Below are 17131 nucleotides of genomic sequence, written 5' to 3' on the forward strand. Positions count from 1 at the left end.
CTGCAGGAGCCGAAAGACCTGGCAGCGAGATTAACCATGTCCAAGAACAAAAGCTGGAGAGTGACACCGGAAAACCCTGAGGTGTCTCCATCTCCATCGCCGATAAGATCTGGGCTAAGTTCCCCTTCGTGGGTCGCCGGGCAGAAGGCATCAGTGCCCCGAGGACTCTCCACGTGGCCTTTCTGCCTCCGTGTGGTCGGCGGGCACGCCTCCGCTGTCCCCGTCGGGAGGGTAGGCATGAACCTTCCTTGGCCATCTCCTGTTGGATCACAACAGGGCTGCTGCCAGACCTGCATTCTAGCTGTTATTTTGATTTGTTCACCCAGAAGTCTGCTCCGTTGCCAATGGGGCAAACAAGGATTGTGCTATCTGCTTAGCGTTAGTCGTCTTTTTCCTGTGGCCCTGCCCAAGAATAAACATGTTATTCAAACGCCACTTTCAAGTCCTCTCGGGCCTCCCTTGGAGCCTCACCAGAAGTCACACATGCAAAACCAAGAATAACCATCCGCTGTTTACAGGCACAGAAGTCCGCGTGCAATGCCCGGACACCCCGGAGCTCGTGTGGCTGGTGTCTAGGCAGACATCAGCAGAAAGGACAGGAACCAGCGGTGATGCCAAGCTGGCAAACTACCACTGTGTTCATTTCCGGGGAAGGACTGACCTCGTGGTGGGCGTGGGTAACTGAGTTTGAGAGCGTTCACTCCAGGGAAGCATAGAGACATAGGCTGATCTATGTAGTGACCTAGCTGTATTTGGGTTTAACACACTCTTATTCTTAGCATTATCTGGCAGTAAGCCAGTATCTGTTAGCTATGAACCTTACAACAATTGTGGTTAAAAATGATTAAATAATTTTTAATTTGTTAAACTAATAGGATTTTTTTAAACACTAAAATAGTCTATAAAGACCTACATACAACTGCTGTAATGAGCTGAATACGAAAAGAATAAGATGAGTAACTGTAGGGATTTTGTGTGAACAAGGTAAGAAACCCTAAATCGGAGAGGTCACAGGTTTGGGGTTGGGGGATGGGGGTGGGGGGAGGAGAAACTTCAAACTGAAGAAGGCGGCACTCCTAACTGTTGACTCTTGGGAAGAGCCAGCAATAGGCTGAGGCAGCTCACTTTTCCCATGTTTCTTTTGAAGTCAAAGCAATATTTTAAAAGCCCAATGCTATCAACCTCTGTGAACACAGAGCCCTGTTTTTGAAGAAGAAAACTAATTCCCATGGGGCAGAATCTGTTCACCATGGAAATGCCTAAGAGAAAGAGCTCCTATACATGGAATGTTATGTTTTTAAATGACTTCATATTTCACACATGCCAACATCTACCTGTAGTTAAACAAAGAGCAGTGCTTGCCTACGGGAGACACCTGCTTTCGTTCCACTTCTGACCAGGCACAGTGTAAGAGCTGGTTTGGTCTGCTAGAAACAGCGGAGGCCACTCCACATGGTGCAGAGCAGCCTGCTCTTGCCTCCCAGGATAACAGGCATGACAGTCACCCGCTGGCTGGACTCGGTGATGGGTCAGGACTGGGACAGGAGGCAAACAGGGCCGGCGGGGGATTCCTGAATATGACATGCAGATTTGGAGAGAAAGGGATTCCTCTTCTTCTGGGATAGTGAGTGTGAGGTTTGAAGCTGGTGATACAGTGGGGGAGGGGGTGGGTGTGGGTAGGGGGGCAGGGGCGGGGGCATCACTCCGAGGGAGGCAGGGCTGAGAATTGGGGAGCAAGATCCAGGATCCTGAACTCAGCTGAGGCTAAAGCCAGACAGCAAAAACCTTTCTATTACCTGGGCCAATTCATCTCCTCTTGTGTAAGTCAGAGTTGAGTTTCTCTTAATCTCAACCAAAAGAGAGCTCTGACAAACACAGTGAGTGCCAGGCCTCACTGGCGGAATGACTGCTCAGCCCCGTCCAGGGTCCATGGTCATTCATTTGTCTGAAAAGCTCTTCCTTTTGCTAAGGTGTTACCCTTGAGTGGCATTCAGAGAGTTCTAAATTAAACCACACCCACGGCACAAAATTGTCATGACCACCATCTGTGCTGGCCTCTCCAAGGTTCCCTTTCTTTCCATTTTTTGTTTTAGATTCCATGTATAAGTGAAATCATTTGGTAGTTGCCTTTTTCCATCCAACTTAGTTCACTTAGCATGATATTCTCAAAGTCCATCCATGTTGCAAATGGCAGGATTGCACCCTATTTAAGGCTGAATAGTATTCCACTGTGTGTGTGTGTGTGTGTGTGTGTATGTGTAATGCCATATCTTGACCATGAAGTATACACATCTATTGAATTATAAATGCTTCATAACTTGAACATATATAATTTAATAAACCAATGTCACCGCCATAAAAAAGGAATGTTAACATATTTTTTCAAACATTTGCTACCTTAAAAACTTACATAAGCTATGACTTGGTTTAATATTTTAAGCTGTTTGTTTTTTTTCTTTAACAGTGCTGAGTATTAGATCAATCTTTACTAAATTGGAAAAAAAGAACTATTTTCAAAGTGTTAAAAAACATTTTAACACTTCAAAAAAATTTATCAGGAATTTAAGAGCTGGCATAAAAAGATTTTTTTTTTTTTTTAAATATTAGATTTATGATATACAAAGTGAATTTCTTTGGAAGTAAACTCTGTAAATGAAATCAGATTTTTTTAAAAGAGATAACTCCTCAAACGATTTTTGCCAAATACTAACCTTATTCTCATTCTTTGATTTTTCAAGGCTTTCAAGCAGTGTCTTTTAAAGACAAACAATTTAATTATGTATTTTGAGAAACTCTCAATCTGTGAGTTCATCCAGGAGTGGCCTGGTCCCAGTGGAAAGATTCATGACAAAGATACACTGACTATCTTTTCATATTCTAAGTAGCATGTGCCGAAAATGAACACTCCCACAAATGCTCTCTTAACTTCCTGCAGCAACTATAATACCACACTGTGCTTTATTCAAATCACCGCCCTCTTGAAAAATTGGCACACATCTCAGATCTTTGGTTTTAAAGGTGTCTTCCAAACACCTCATCAACTGCCCACGTGAGGCCAGGTAGTGGGGCTTCCCCGTCCCCTTCTCCACGTTTGCATGTGTAATTATTCTAGTCACCTAACTGTCTACCTCTATTTGCATAAGCTTGCAGCAGTATCAGATGGAAGGCTTCATGGATGTGTCAATATTGTTTTTGGCTAGCGGATTGGAAAGAAAACGTGCTATGATAAACGCACAACATTTGAACAGGGAAACCAGCAAACTGCCCTCCCATCTGCATAAGACATGTTTGTTGGTAAAATATAAAAGGAAAAAGAAAGATGGGCGTTTAACTAGATTACTCATCTTACAAACTATTCAGCCCCTCTCCTAGGCTGTGCGGCGCAACACCAATTAATCATGCTGGAAAAATGAAAGAACAAAGACTGTTTAGATGACAAATGAGGCAGTAAATGAAGCCGAGATAGGAGTCAAGATTCAAGGGGGAGCTATTTTGATTCTTTTAAAATATGTATCTTGAGACTGTACGAATGACTGCAACTTACTTTAAAATCTACATTCCACCACTAAGTTGGACTTCGCACATATTTCATGATACCCCAAGACAACTGAGAATGGAAAACTGCCCACGAAGTAGCAAACACATGGAAATGCATCCACAGAGGGGCTGGAGCGGGCACCAGAAAAGGTTGCCTTTTTAGGTATCGAAGTTAACTCCTGAGGCCAAAGCCAAATTCTATGGGTTGAGCTAAATGGATGATCTTACAGAACGACATACTGCTTTCTAGTATTCTCCTATCCAAGTGTAAGGGCACCTAAGGATGAGATCCATAACTAAATAAATAGGCAGCAACCTCATTTTACAGTCATCAAGTTCCGCTTTATCCTTTATCAGAGCTGCAGGCAAATAATTAACTTGTTTTGAGTTTGACTTATTTTCATTGCCAACATCCAAGCACGCTGCCCATTCTCGATCCCAACACACACTTCTAATATATAACCCGTCTTTATCCCTTTCCTGGCCCCAGAATATAAGGAACTTGAGGGCAAAGAATCCACCCCATTTACCTCTTTAATAACCAAGGCTAACTGAACATGAATGGGAGACTCACAGGCTGCTTAGAAATCCCTTCAGGCGGATGTCTCACTGTAGTCAACTCAACCTTTCAGGGTGCAAGGATCAGGCTCCTTGAGAAATAAGTTGCATTAAGCAAACTTATAAAAGGCCTGCTTGGTAATCTAAACATCGTTCTATTCATTTATGGGCAATGCATGACTCTGGAGTTTTGAGGCGGTACAACATGATAGGATAAGATTTGAAACAGGAAAATGTGCAGACATGTCACGTCATGGGGGCCTCTGCTTTTTCGTTTATACATTGAATGGCCAGGTTATTATGATCTCTGAATGCATAATAATCTGGCCACTCAGTGCATATCCTATATAATAAAAGGCTAATATGCAAATTGTCCCTTCGACCAGGAGTTTGACCAGCAGGCAGGCCAGCCAACCACCCACGCATGAATTCATACACCGGCCTCTAATGTATATATATATATATATACACACTGAGTGGCCAAATTATTATGCGTTCAGAGATCATAATAATCTGGCCACTCAGTGTATATTGGGAATAGTGAATGAGATGGTCAGTAGCATGGTGCTTTGGAGAAATACTGGGCTGATATTTCTCTCTCTCTCTCCCTCTCTCTCTCTCTCTCTCTCTCTCTCTCTCTCTCGGTGTTATCAACCACTTGAGGTGCTATTGACTCCAAGATCTTCCATTTACAGCACAGTCTCTTTATCGAGTCTCATTGTCTAGTGAACACCTTCACTTGAACTTAAAACACATACTTCATCCAACATGTTCAAAGCTGAATACATTACTGTGCATAGAACAGTTAACAGAGCAGGGCTGAGGACGCCATCCTGGGACCTGCTTGCAAGGTTAGTGCCTGGAACTTGGATTCTGGGAGGGTTCCCACCCTTCTCATACAAGTGGCTAGCAACATGGTTAACACGGAACACCGGCTTTCCTTCGGAGGTCTGGTATTTGGTAGGTGCCAGGCAGAGGGTGCCCACCCAACCAGCTCATTAGCTGTTCCTTAACGAGCTTCCCTGGGAGAGAACATCACACCCTGTTGTCACAACTTGGTGCCTGAGGAATTATGATTGCCGCCCAGGAGACTTCCCTTGTGCAAGCTTGTGTCTGGCTTCCCTGGACTTTCCTTTGCTGATTTCGCTGTGTCCTTGAGCTGTAGTGAGTCATAGCCCTGAGTATGACTGTGCTGAGTGTGTGAGTTCCTGAACCTGGGGGTGGTCTGGGGCCTTGCCCTGCTGGTCAGGGTCGCAGCATGCGGTCATCCATTACAGGGCCCGAGCAATGCTCTCATGCCCTCCTACTGTCCTGTCCCACCTCACCTGGCCAACTTGTCCTCACCCATCACACCTGCCTTCAGCAACCCCATGCCCAGCTGACCTCCCCAACAGTGCGTCCTGCTCCCCTGGGGACTCAGCACCCGCTGTCCCTGTCTCTCAGAGGGAGAGCACTCCTTTAGGTGTCTAGTCACAGCTGTCCCCAGGATCCACGAGGGACTGGTTCCAAGGAGACTGGACTGCTCTGGCCCCTGAGCTGGCCCTCTGCACCCATGTTCCACATCTGTGGCCGCAGAGGCCTGACTACATGTAACTGGAGCCCGAGCCACTCGAGGGGGAGGCACAGGTCTCCGCTGCTGGTTTGTTTGTTTGCTGTTCCTTATGGCCGAGTGCACAGCACTTCTCCATAAATATTGAACGGGTGAATCAAAAGCAAGGCATCTGTGTGGCCCCACAGGGACGCATTCGCTGAGCTGGAATGACCTAGTGACTCATCCCTGTTTGCCCGAGTCTCAGAAGTCTCTCAGAGGGAACAGGCTAAGCCACTTCCCGTGAGCACTCTCTCCTGGCCTCGCGGTGACGACAGATGAGCCCTTTTCTCCAGCCCCCCTTTCCCTGAAGCCCACGTGGTCCCACACCTCCTGCTGCCCACAGCCCACCAAAGCCACACTTGTGACTCTGCTCTATGGAAATACTGGTGTTTTTTCAGAGAATATTCTCACAAATGCAAGGCTGTTTATCTTAGAGATGTCTGCTGGGTGACCTTGGCCTGCTTTGCCCTTCACTTAAATCCCAATGTCCTTCTCCAAGTCTCTACCGTTCCCTCCCTCCATGACGTGAAGAATTGGAGCTTGGAACCAAGCAGAGCCAAGTCCATTGGAAGCATAGACTTCCTTGTAAATAAAGCTGATGACTCCGCGGTGTATTATGTAAGATCCTGGGCAGGAGCCCTCCGGTACTGTCTCATGGCCGATCTGGACAAGCCCGGGCGGCAGAGAGCACAGCCAACCCCCAGGATGAGCGCTGTAAATGCAGTGGCAGGTCTGCCTGAGAGAATGTCCTGGGAGCCGCCAATCCCCATGTAGCCTGACTGGCAAGAATCCCCACCATCGCTGATCGACTTCAGGGATAAAGAGTCTCTAACAAAGTGCTAAGAGAAGAGCCCGATTACTTTGGGAGGTAACCAATAGCTCTGACAGCATTTTAATCCCTGGGAGCTGTCATTCCTCATAAAAAAGAACAGCATCTGATTTTACAAAAATACCAACCAATGTCTAGAAGAACTACAGATGCTTGGAGCTGAGAGGACAGCACCCCACCCAGGAGGGGAGGGATCTGCCTGTGGCGGAGGCAGGACATGGAGCCCAGACGTCTTGGTTCCCTGTTCAGTGTCTTGGGACTGCACCACCCACCCTGCATGGAGATGCTGCCTCATATTTGATTAAAGAAAAAAGAAAAAAGTTCCTTTAGAAGCTTTGTGAAATGTGAAGTACTGGTGAGGGCCATCAAGTAAGTCAGGTGGTCAAATTACACAGACCCCATAAGCTATCCCTTTCAGGACCCATCTCTACCATAACTTCCACGACACAGCGTTAAATGCACCTCTGCGGGCTGACTACCGTCTATCACACCGAAAAACTTGCAAATGTGTCATGGAATGCGTGATTCTCGCAGGCTGTCAGCCTGTAGGTCACCCTTAAAAGCAAGCAAACAAAACACACATTTCAGCACAGCATTCGACAAGCTTTCTGTAAGATCAGAAATGTGGCCCCAGCCCCCAGGACTAAGGCCCAAGCGGATGTGACAGACCCTGGCAATCAGTGCTCCCACACTTCCTGCTCTCCTCTACCCCAACGTGGCCCTGACCCCCGAGGGTCAAGCTGCACTAGACACACGTCCTTCTGGTCTCTCTCCGGGAAGCTATTTATAGCTCATGGAAACATCACTGTGGAAATCAGCTCCAGCTCCTACGAGGTACGGAAATGAACAAGAAAAGCAGGGAAAACCACACCCTCCATAAGTAAGATTGGGTTGTCCCTGAATGACAATGGATTCCGGGTGCTGCTTTCCTCAAAGGTCCGACATTCCGGAGTGCTTTAGCTGTGGAAGATAAGGCAGGAATGCCATCTTACTGTGCACGTACATTGTTGTTTTTCCCTTGTAAAATCTAGATCCCTCAGGTCTTGCAGGATGCTAGGGTGGTATTATTATTTCATCTTGCCCCTACTCTACTGGATGTCTGTTCCACAGGTGGAAGTTTCCAGCAAAGAACTAGAGGTGGCTTGCCTATATAAATTGAAGAACCAGATGGATAGAAATCGGGATCATGGAAAATACATGCTGAGTAAAAGGCAAGATCCAGTAGGAAGGTTTGTATGTGGTTAAAGCATCCTACGGTGATCATAGCTGAGCTGTGTATTTGTGTGCCACGTGTGGGGCCTGGTGTTGGGCCGTCAGAGACAAACAGGCTAGGCCCCACCCTCCCAGGCCTGATCACTGCCTGGAGAGACAGGCACACAGGCCTCACATCGAGGAGCTGTAAATGCTACCCCAGAAGAATGCACATGCCTGTTAGCAGCACATGGGCAGCTGGACCCTGAGCCAGAGGGCAAGATGAGAGTCTTCAGAGAACCCTCCCAAACCAGCATTTCCCAACAGGACTCTGGTGAAAGGTCCGGAGGCCGACAGTTGAAGGCTGTCCTCTCTGGCGAGGGCATGAAGTGGATCTAGTCACCATGCTGACTGTGTTCCCATGCCTAGCAGAGCAATCATTTGGCAGGTGTCGGTGACAATACGTTTGTGACATCAAGGAACCAAATCAAGTCTCTCACCTAAAGAGATGAGCAACCCATACCAGAGAGAAAGAGAGAGAGAGAGAGAGGGAGAGAGAGAGAGGAGAGAGCATAAAAGAATCCCGGGCCTGCTTCAAGTTCATTAACGGGGACAGGAACTCCAAGATCCTCACCATAAGAAGACATTATTTTGGCTTAGGAGATACCCAAGCCACAGAAAAACCTCAACATGTCACAACAAACATTCTTGCCTTTTGAGCAACATAGCATTCTGCTAACCAACCAAAAAATTAGAATGTTTATTCTACGCTCTAAAATTCTGAAGGCCATACGGAACTAATGGTCACCAAAAAAGAAGGTTCTGCTCCCATATGGCTATTCGTTTTAGTGTAATCTGGTAACTTTCTAATTGGATTGTTACCAGAATCAAGGGTCACTTCTGGTTACACAGGGATGTGAAAATGAGACCATATAATCAGCACACAGATGGCAGAATATTTCTGGCTCTGCATTTTACTACAGCTCTACAATGAAGGCAAGTTACTTAAGGTCTCTGTGCCTTGGCTTCCCTCAGTATAAAACAGGCATAGTAACCTTACCTACCTGGAGGGGGCGTAGTGAAATGAGTTAGCACACACAAATGGCTCCGAATACCACCTGGCGCATAGCAAGTGCCCAGCAAGTATTAACTCTGCCTACGGGTTTAATTTTTATTATCGCTATAATTTACGTAAATATCCCTTCATTTCTACTTGCTTTTCTATGCACTTTAACATTGTCGACATTATGTTCTAGGCATCTCATTTCCTTCCTCACCAAAGAAACCAATTATTCCTCCAAGTCACCAAACATTATCAACACAACATCACTGTGACTATTTAGAGATAATAAATCACTATCCAGATACTACCTTTCTCTCTCTTTTCAATGAGTTCTTTTCTGGATCACACGTTATACTACAGTGGAAAGGAATGGGTTCCTCTGGGGGCGGGAAAGAGGTCACCTCACGAGCTCCATAGAAAAGATACAGGGGAGAAAAAAAAAAAAAAAAGAAAAGAAAGAAAATGACAACGGAAGATCCCTGACAATGGTCTGACCCCCGGCAGAGCTTTTGTTTTTAAAACAATAATACCCAGAGTGCAGTGTCAGCAGGCGGCGAGATGGCAGGTAAGATGCAGGGCGACCTGCACACCGGGCCGCACGGGCCTCTCCATCACGGCCCCGGGGGAGCCTGTGGTCATGGGGATGTGCCCGAGGGGATTTGCGGGCACGTGTTCTCCAGAGCTGCAGAGCTTCCCACGAGTCGTTAACTGTTTACTGTCCTAAGAGAAGAAGAATCCGTCTGAAGTCCTCATTCGTCAACGTGGGGTTCTTCTTCCTAAAACCTCTGTTCTCTTTCCAGTGATGTGGCTGCAACAATCATTTATTTTTTTCCGTCCGAGAAATACTCCCTACTCCCCAGACAGATATACGGTTCCAATTTCTGCTCGAATGAAAACGAAAAGCACTTCAAAGACGCCGCTGGATGACCTACCGGGATCCCATGGTTAGGTGGCGCCTCTCCCGCTCCCCACGCCGAAGCACTCCATCTCCGAAAGGGAGCACATTCCATTCTTTATGACACATTTATCAAAATTAAAATAACCTCCAGCTGTCAAAATGGCTTCAAGAAAAACAGTCTGTTACGGTTATGAAAAAGCACTGAAGACCTCCCGGCTACCTCGGTAGTGATTTTTACCCTCGTGCAGAGTATTCCTGAGTGGCACAAAGGATTGTTAACTGCATTCTGGGTAAATCTGGGAGGGATTGCCAACAACATTATGGACCGGGGAGCTAGCTGACCACCCTCAACAAGGAAAACCAATCTTTGCAGACGAGCCCTTGTTGTAAGTACTTTTGGGCCAAAGCTAAAACTGTCTCTGACTAGGAGCAGTAGTTGGGAGTCACACTTCCAAAGGAGAGCTCTTCACATATCATTGTGACTTTATAGCTTTGATGACAAGATAATTTTTTGCCGCTGGGGAGCAGCCTCAACCATGCCATAAAAGAAGGCAGAGCAGCCCTGGCCGGTGGCTCAGCTGGCCAGAGTGTCATCCCTACACCGAAAAGTTGCTGGTTCGATTTCTGGTCAGGACGCATAGAGGAGGCAAGTAATGGATGTTTCTCTTTCCCTCTCTCTCTAAGAATCAGTAAAAACACATCCTTGGGTGAAGATTAAAAGAAAAAAAGGGCAGAGCAAAGATAATGGAAGTGGAAGTTACTGATCCTAATGGACTTATAATTGTGATAGAGCAGCAAATAAGTGGAAAACAAAGGGTTCTAATGGATCGAAAATATGTGTGCGAGCCAGACAAGGAACACACGGTGCCCCGAACAGAGAAGAGATTGCGTCCTTTATTTGTGTAATGTAGTTTGAAACGGCTTTAAAAGCCTTGGACCGGTAGCAAACAGCCTGTTCGGAAACCAAGCAGATGCATGGACACATGAGACAGACTGACAGAAGGCACGGCCCCTGTCTGGATAAATGGGCGTACCAGACAAGGCAACACGGTGAAGGAACTGGGCACCCAAAGGAAGTGCAACAAATGGCAGCGGGTGGAGATGGCAGCGCCAACTCAGAGGTGTGCCCGAGTGTGGAATGGAGCGACTGGAGGTGAGCAGGTGCCACGGGGCTCCATCTCCCCAAGGCCAGTCCTGGGGGTTGGGGGGTTGGAGCTTTAAGTCTGTACTGAGAGGAGGAACGCAGGTAAATGTGGGAACTGGATGATGAATTCTGGAAGGTGCAGGAAGCATGGCAGATAACTTCCATGGGCCCTACACTCTCTTGAGTTGATTCATGGGGTGGGGGTGACCCTCAGGCAGGAGACTGATGTCCATGGCAGATGCAGCTGCTTGTTCCTAGTCCTAGCTCTCCTCCTTAGCAGACAGGGTGCCTTTATTACAAAAGGCCTGGGGCACATACTGTATTGGGTACCAGGATTCCCATTATGGTCCTTCCAGGGACTTTACAAATAGATATCTCCATTGGATCATTTAATCCAACACAGATTACACCCCTCATAGTATTGGTAACAACTTGACACTCGCTCCCTGATTTAACTACACCTGGCCATCCTCACCGGCATAAAATGTTTTGAATTTTCAAGGAGACCCAGGAGAAACTAAGGGACACCAATTCTTCAAAAGCAGCATATCATAGAGATGCCACATGTTATTTATTTAACATTTACTCTGCCATCCACAGGCACATAATTTAATGAATACACATCTACAGTTCAGCCTGCAAACATTGGCCATGAGTTCTAGGTACCATCAATTATATCTCCTTACTACAAAGTACAGCCCCAGTTTTAAAGTGTGACATTTTCCTGATATATTTAGCTTCTCTTTCTATTCATCCATCCCTACTACACCTTCAGCCTGACCCTGAAGGCCTCTGGGCCACTTAGTTCGGAAAACTGGTATTTTGGTTTATATTAATTTTATTTTCTTTGTGTAGATTGCTTGGCTGCTTCTCACTGTATGCCTCTTAGGAAAACTGGGACAACAAAGTATAATCATTTCAACAAAAAGGCACAGAAGACAGAGAAACTCCATGAGCGCCTGATAACTTCCTTCAGAAGCTCTACACTGGGTATAGCTGGATGGTCAAGTTTATTCTGAATCCGAACCAAAATCAAGACATGGAAGAGGAACGGACCAATGTTTTACCAACCCCCAGAGAGAACGAGAGACCCATATCTTGACTGTAGGGCTGGACACTTAGACATTACAAACTCTCCTTTCTAGGCTCCTGGAAAGAAAGCAAGAGCCCACCTGAGGGGGGGAGGGGGAAGAGAGAGAGATTAACAGCAGTGGGTTAAAGGCTTAACTCAATAACAGAAGTGTCCGGTAACATGATCACTCAGCACACGTCCCCGCTGAAGCCGATTTCATCTAACGTGATCTTACACTTATGCTGAAAATAAATTAGCACCAAAGGAGGGGATAGATGACCCTGTAAATGCGAGGATGGACCGCGATAACCCCGGCGAACATCACTGCCATGAGTCACAGCTGCCTTTCTCCCCATCTGATAAGCGGTTTCTGGAAATGGAGAATGCTGCTGGTCACCTGCCTTTCCCCGCAGCACGCTGCCCTGAGAAGCCGGAGGTGACTTCTGTCCGACCGCACAGACACACACGTGGCTTCCCGTGCTCACAGAGCCATTGGGCCACCCGGTGCGGGACGCGATGGAGGCCTGGGCCAGGAAGCGGCCTGTTTGGGAGAAAGCAGGACATCCTGATGGGAGATAAGATAGAGGCAAAGGGACTCACGCTGGATGTGGAAGAGGAAACCAGCGAGCGCCCCAGGAATGGAGGGAAAGGACACGGGGTACCCACCAGGAGAGCGAGGCCGCGCAGAGAGGGCGGCTGGTGGGCAGGGTGGGGGCACATGGAGAGAGGAGGGCCGTTTGCAGAGACTTTTTATAATAAGCGGAGAAGATCCTCGTTTGGTGGGGAGAGAGATGGGAAGGAAGGAAAGTGGGGAGTGAGGGCGGGAGCCAGGAGGCAGGGGTGACTGCAGGAAATCTACCCCATGGCAGGTGTCAGAGCGACATTCTGGGCGCACACGCGCTGGTCCCTCGTCTACAGCTCGGGGAGTAAATGTTTAATCTCTCCCCCTATGTATGCATCTCAGGAGGCATGCATTGCACTTGACCTACAAGGCCTGAGTCCCTTCACCTTCATGCCTGACCCAGTGGAGCGGGGGTAGCCGCCCCCCTGAGCGGGGCCACACGCAGGAGCAAACACCCACGGAGCCTGCAGAAAGGCGACATTCAGCACATACTTTCCCGGAGGCGGAGGAGCTGAACTGAAACGTGGGGAAGAACAAAATGGCAGGGCCTGCTGGGAGGGGCTGCGGCTTCCTCTCTCACAGCCCTCCCCAACCCCCAGAACTCCCCACCCAGCATTAGTGGGCGATGACATCACTGATTTCCCAGATTCGCTCCAGCAGCTTCCTGCTTTCCCGAGCCAGGCCCCGCGGTGCGTCAGTGGGGCACCCGGGGGGGAGGAGTGAGCTGTGACCGGGTCAGGTCACACCGAGCGGGAACCAAGGCCACAGCGGTGTCCGTTTGTTAAACAAACCACCTGTATGACCACTGGACTTTCCACCCCCTTTTCCCGCACAGAATTCCACACCCCGGTGGGTCCAGCCTGCACCTGTCACTCGTCTGCACAGGCAGGGCCCTCGATCGCATCCTCTGCCCCAGAGAGCACCAGGGGACCGGAGTGCAGGGTGCGGGGAGGGGGCGGGCAAACGGCCCTTGGAGGACCATGGGCAGGCCTGGAGCTCGGACCCGAGCATCCTAGTTCCCCAGCCAACACAAAAGCACTAACCGTCTATTTTCCAACAGTTTCAAGGAGCCACCCTGACCCCAGAACTGCTCTGTCTGGCAGCGACCACCACATAACGTCTTAAGGCATCATCATCCCTTCTGGGTGACCGGCCAGACTGCGTAACTCCGAGGCGCTGGCCCAGGTCCTTGTCCTAAAGGGCCCTCATGCCCTAATGCCATGCCCCGTGTTTGTCAATGAAGAAGGCTTCCTTTTGCAGATGGCTTCATGTCCCTAAGACCTCTTGGTTCTCCAGGAGCCGTTCTCACCATCTCCAGGTGACATCCAAGGAAAGCAGGTCAAGAGGCCAGCACTAATGTCGAAAGGATGTCTGCTAGGGATGCCCATGTGGTCAGACACCCTCCATGCTGGCTGCTCTGACAATGTATCCTCTCCACCCAAGCAGCAGGCAAGAAGGGCCCCGGGACAAGTCAGCTTGGGAAAAACTCTCTTGCATTTCCTTAGCTGACTTTGGGGCTAGCAAACGTTAAATACAACTAAAGAACCACACACACTCCGGAGTACATTTCTTAAAAAAAAAAAAAAAAAAAGAGTATAGCCCTAGCCAGTTTGGCTCAATGGATAGAGCATCGGCCTGTGGACCAAATGGTCAAGGGCAAGTACCTTGGTTGCTGGCTCCTCCCCAGCCCGGGCTCATGCAGAAGGCAACTAATTAATGTGTTTCTCTCACATTGATGTTTCTCTCTGTCCTTCCCTGTCTCTCTAAAAATCAATGGAAAAATATCCTCAGGTGAGGATTAACAACAACAAAAATAGAGTGCATTTCTCACAGGAACATTCTAGCTCTTTTGTCCTTTCTTTGGTGTCTCAACTTTTCAGGCACTAAAACACCATGAGACCCACCGTACACAGCCGAGTCTCTTGGAAGCCAGTGACCTAGTTAAACAATCTTTCCAGGTTCTTTATAGATCATCATTATCCTACTTACTGTGTCTTCATAGTATAAAAGTGACATCAATGCAGTGATTTAAAGTAAGCAGAAAAGTAGAGAAAAAGAAAAGCTATTCACAATATCCTGGCCAGAGGTTAAGGTTTTTGGTGTCTGTCTTTCTGGTCTTTCCCATATGGCATGCAATTTACTTCTCAACAACATCATTTCATACACTTTGCTTACATAATATTATTTTCATGTCATGAAATTTATGCCAAGTAATTAAACAGCCCTTATAAATTATAGAAACTTGAAGACAGTATCAAAACAATGAGACCACAAGACAAAGACCACCTACAGAATTTATTATTATTATTATTTTTGGCACGAGATGGTTTTGGAGTTTTTGTAAACGATTAGGTTTATTGGACACTATAAACCATAAGCTTTGAAAGACATTTGGAAACATAATGGGATAATCTGTAGAATACAGAGGTGGAAAATCATAAAAATAATTTGCTCCTTTCTCCCTACAAAGGTCTGCATTGGCCAACGATTTCTTAGAAGGAGAGGTGCTCAGTGGAGATGGGCTGGTCAAGAACCCTGTACTATTTTGCAGCTTTCAGCAATGCGCTGGAAAGCATAGATAAGTATGTCACTGAAGAGAAGCAAGAATGCAGAGGCTTCTGGGAGCGAAGACAGTTCTTCCAGGGAGGAAGACCACCTGCAGGGAGGTGGGGGACACCCCCAATGCACTCAGAGTGGGACTCAGAGTTGCGTTAGCTGAGCAACCCATGACTGGGCGCTTCTACACAGACAGCAGCAGAGTCAGTGTTCCAGGGAAGTGTCTACCCAGTTAACGGTATTTATTATCTTATTGTGCTGATCAATGGCAACGAAAGGAGTCACTAACTAGAACATGACCAGTTAACGACAGGGTAGAAAATTCTGGCCTGTAATAAAGATGGAGGTTAAAAAGAAATTTCTAAAAAGCCAAATCCAAGGAAAAACCTGAAAGCTTCAGCATTTCACCACAGGACCTCCCCAATCAGCACCATGTCTCTTGTTTGAGGAGGGACTTGAATGCGTTGTGATTCTCCCCTTCTGGACCTACTAGGCAGCCAGAGTGGTGTGCCTCCCCAGGACACAGAGAAGGGAGCTCTCCCTTTGCCATACAGCCCAGAGCACTGTGTGGTTTCAGTGACTGGAGTCCGTCCTGAGGCCTGTGAGGGAAGGGGTGGGTCTTGTTTACCTGGTGCTGTATGTGAGTGAGTGAGTGAATGAATGAATGATGAACAATGCATGAAAACTGAGCAGCTTTCTGATTTGAGGGCTCGGTGTGGGCTTTCCTCTGGAGCAGATTCATGAGCACGTATTCCAAAGGCACTCATAGGAACACATGCCGAGTGAGGAGGAGTCAGAGTGATTCATTAGACGGGGACTTCCCCACCCGCGGGAGCTGGTCTCCGGGGTCCCCACGCCCCTTTCCTCCTGTCATCTGGGCAGGAAATCACTGCACCGTGTCTCGCATCCGCTGAGGAATGCTAGAAGCATGTAAGCAGGGCCAGCGTGGGCCCAGCAAAAGTAAATACTGGCCTTATTGGGCTCCGTCAGAGACCAGACCTTGCAGGCCACGGCTTCCACCAGAGCTTCCTGACCTCCAGGACGTCCTTCGTCCCCTGGCCCAGAGCACCGCACACCGCCCTGCTCTGCCTGGCCACAGGGAGCACCGTCCAGAGCCGGGGCAGAGGGGCCAGAGGCTGCTCTTCCGGAAACCCAGCAGGGGTGGGTGGGGGTGGGGGCCTGAGAAGCATTCCACACGGTTCCTTCCTAACCAGTCCCATGCCAGGGAGGAGCAGAGGGATGGATGGGCTGTTCACACACTTCCGTGGTGTGCATGTGGTGGTGTTCACGGGCGGGGAGAAGAGGCATAGTGTGAGTGTATGTGTGTGTATGCGCAAAGATTTTAAATTATGTCATGACTATTTAATGACTACTGAATGCTAAGAAACAGGTTATCATTGACGAGTGACAATTTCTACACCAGACTATTTTCTTTAGTAACTGACTTCCTTTTAACTAGGTGAGCTGTAAGCCACCTGGATGGAAAAGCTTCTTTATTTTGGGGTTCCCCCATAGCCGCCCAGAGTGAAAAGGTGTCTTCATTTTGGGGTTCCCCAGCACACCCTGCCTGCACACACGGGCTGAATGAATGAGTCTGCTGGTGAAGGACGCTGGGATTTCAGATCTGCCAGGACAAGCTCTAAACCACGCGGCTTCCCCTCTGGTGTGCCCACTGCTTCCCACTCCACGTGGGCCCCGCGTGGGCCGTCTCTCCCAGGCCTGCTCTCGGGCCTGCACTGCAGATGGGCTCTTCCTCCTGAGGGAGGACCATTGGATCATTCCTTGTGTGGCTACAACGAAGCATTTTCTGTTTGAAGCCCATCACCATGGGCTTTACGTGCTTTGATAAGTTTTCATTTCTCTGCTGTCTCCCCTCCACCCACAGAGAACCTGAAATAACACAATAATCACCCTACAGCAAGGCAGTCCCATTACAATAATGTCAAAAAACGAGAACTCACGTGATCCGCAGAGCTTCCCACGTGATGGACTGAGGAACAGGGTAAAGGGTGAACACCGGTATCCCCTTGCAGGGGCTGACCTGGTCCTGTCTGGCGTGAGCAGTCGCCT

The 17131-nt window shown here is 48.1% G+C and overlaps 1 protein-coding gene across 2 annotated transcripts in view; it reads right to left on the reverse strand.

The window, feature by feature from the left end:
* Positions 1-17131, reverse strand: part of MTHFD1L (methylenetetrahydrofolate dehydrogenase (NADP+ dependent) 1 like) — a 152872-nt gene that overhangs the window by 15776 nt on the left and 119965 nt on the right. The window lies entirely within an intron of this gene.

Source organism: Pipistrellus kuhlii, unplaced genomic scaffold, assembly GCF_014108245.1.
Source record: "Pipistrellus kuhlii isolate mPipKuh1 unplaced genomic scaffold, mPipKuh1.p scaffold_m20_p_5, whole genome shotgun sequence".
In the NCBI taxonomy this organism is placed as follows: domain Eukaryota; kingdom Metazoa; phylum Chordata; class Mammalia; order Chiroptera; family Vespertilionidae; genus Pipistrellus; species Pipistrellus kuhlii.